The sequence below is a fragment of the Acinonyx jubatus genome, chromosome F2 (genome assembly GCF_027475565.1).
Source record: "Acinonyx jubatus isolate Ajub_Pintada_27869175 chromosome F2, VMU_Ajub_asm_v1.0, whole genome shotgun sequence".
In the NCBI taxonomy this organism is placed as follows: Eukaryota; Metazoa; Chordata; class Mammalia; order Carnivora; family Felidae; genus Acinonyx; species Acinonyx jubatus.
Window position 1 is genome coordinate 59,030,628 of NC_069394.1, and position 2,805 is coordinate 59,033,432.

At 37.8% G+C, this 2,805-nt stretch overlaps 1 pseudogene; it reads left to right on the top strand.

Annotated features, from left to right (window-relative positions):
- The first annotated feature begins 1,059 nt into the window (after window positions 1-1,059).
- On the top strand, window positions 1,060-2,248 carry LOC106968367 (L-lactate dehydrogenase B chain-like; annotated as a pseudogene).
- The last annotated feature ends 557 nt before the right edge of the window (window positions 2,249-2,805 follow it).

A 2,805-nucleotide genomic window follows, 5' to 3' on the forward strand; every position in this document is an offset into this window, starting at 1 on the left:
TAAATTGAATTGTTTGGGGTTTTTTGCTATTGAGTTGTATGAACTTTTTATATTTTGGGATATTAGCCTTTGATCAGACACATGATTTGCAAATATTTTCTCCCATTCAGTAGGTTGCCTTTTCATTTTGTTGATGGTTTCCTTTGCTGTTCAGAAGTTTTTTAGATTGATGTAGTCCCACTGTTTATTTTTACTTTTGTTGCCTTTGCCTTTAGTGTAAGATTCAAAAGCTTATCACCAAGATCTATGTCAAGGAGTTTACTGCCTATGTTTTCTTTTAGGAGTTCTATGGTTTCAGGTTTTACTTGCCAGTCTTTAACCCATTTTAACTTAATTTTTGTTTATGGTGTAAGATAGTAGTCCAGTTTTGTTCTTTTATATTTAGCTGTCCAGTTTTCCCAACACCATTTATCGGATAGACTGTCTTTTCCCACTGGGCTCCTTTGTTGTAAATTAGTTAATCATATATGCAATCAAATAAACATGTTTGGGCTGTCTATTCTGTTCCATTGATCTATGTGTCTGTTTTTATACCAATACCATATGATTTTAATCTATAGCTTTGTAATATAGCTTGAAATCAGGGCGCATGATGATCCAGCTTTGTTATTTTTTCTCAAGATTGCTTTGGCTATTCAAGGTCTCTTGTGGTTCTATATAAATTTAGGGCGGTTGTTTCTATTTCTGTGAAATAGAAATTTTTTAATGGGCAGAGGATCTGAATAGACATTTTTCCAAAGAAAATATCCAGATGACCAACAGACACATGAAAAGATGCTCAAGGAGATGCAAATCAAAACCACAATGAGATATCAGCTCATACCTCTTAGAATGGCTATTATCTAAAGGACAAGAAATAACAAGTGTTCGTGAGGATGTGGAAAAAAGGGAATGCTCATACACTGTTGGTGGGATGTAAATTGGTGCAACCACTATAGAAAACAGTATGGAAGTTCCTCAAAATTTAAAAATAGAACTACCACTCCTTGCAGATACTGCACCAGAGGAGTCACACGTAGTTGTCATTGCCCTCTTTGCACAACTCTTACAGAAGTTTCTCTCTGAGCACATGGCAACTCTTAAGGAAAAACTGATGGCACCAGTTGCAGAAGAAGAGACAACTGTCCCAAACAATAAGATCACTGCAATGGGTGTTGAACAAGTTGGTATGGCATGTGCCATCAGCATTCTGGGAAAGTCTCTGGCTCATGACCTTGCCCTTCTGTATGTTTTAGAAGATAAACTCAGAGGAGAAATGATGGATCTGCAACATGGGAGCTGATTTCTTCAGACACCAAAAAATTGTGGCAGATAAAGATTACTCTGTGACTACCAATTCTAAGATTGTGGTGGTAACAGCAGGAGTCCACCAGCAGGAGGGAGAGAGCCATCTGAATCTGGTGAAGAGGAATGTTAATGTCTTCAAATTCATTATTCCTCAGATAGTCAATCACAGGGCTGATTGTATCATAACCGTGGTTTCCAACTCAGTGGATATTCTCACATAGGTTACCTGGAAACTTAAGTGGACTACCCAAACACCATGTGATTGGAAGTAGGTATAACATGGATTCCACTAGATTTTGCTGCTTTATGGCTGAAAAACATGGCATTCGTCCCAGCAGCTGCCATGGATGGATCTGGGAGAACATGGCGACTCAGGTGTGGCTGTGTGGAATGGAGTGAATGTGGCGTTTCTCTCCAAGAACTGAATCCAGAAATGGGAACAGACAATGACAGTGAAAATTGGAAGTAAGTGCATAAGATGATGGTTGAAAGTGCCTATGAAGCCATTAAGCTAAAAGGATATACCAACTGGGCTATTGGATTAAGTGTGGCTGATCTCATTGAATCCATATTGGAAAATCTATCCAGGATTCATCCAGTGTCAAGAATGGTGAAGTGGATGTATGGCATTGAGAATGAAGTCTTCCTGAGCCTTCTGTGTATCCTGAATGATCGGGGATTAACCAGTATTATGATCCGGAAGCTGAAGAATGATGAAGTCACTCAGCTCAAATAAAGCAGATACCTTGTGGGACATCCAGAAGGACCTAAAAGACCTGTGAGTTCCGACTTCTAGGTTGTCGAAATTTAAAACTACAATGTGATTAACTGTGAGCCTTTAGTTTTTCATCCATTTACATGGATCACAGTTTGCTTTTATCTTCCTAAATATATGAATCTGGGCTCACAGAATCAGAGCCCATCTTTGGTTGAGTGCTTGCAACAGAGCCCTTGAACAAATAAAATTAACTATTGTAGTATGCTTCTAAAAAATAAAAATAATAAAAACAATAAAAATAGAACTACCATATAATTCCACAATTCCACCTCTGGGTATTTATGCAAAGAAAACAAAAACACTAACTGAAGAAGATATTTGCACCTCCATGTTCATTGCAGCATTATTCACAATAGCCAAGACTGAAACAACCTAAGTGTCCACTGACGGATGAATTATAAAGAAATTGTGCTATGTACATACAATGGAATATTATTCAGTCATAAAAAAGAATGAAATCTTGCCATCTGTGACAAAATGGATGGACCAAGAGGGTATTATGCTAAGTGAGATAAGCCAGACAAAGACAAATACCAAATGATCTCTCTTATTTGTGGAATCTAAAAAATGAAAAACAAAACAGTACTAGTCCATAGATACAGAGAACAGATTGGTGGTTTCCAGAGGTGGGTGTGAGGGGTAGAGGGGGAAGGAAATGTGTGGAGGGAGTAAAAAAAAAAAAAAAGAGTACCAATTCCTATTAGTAGGGAATTTCACTGTGTGCACTAAATTTAGCCCTT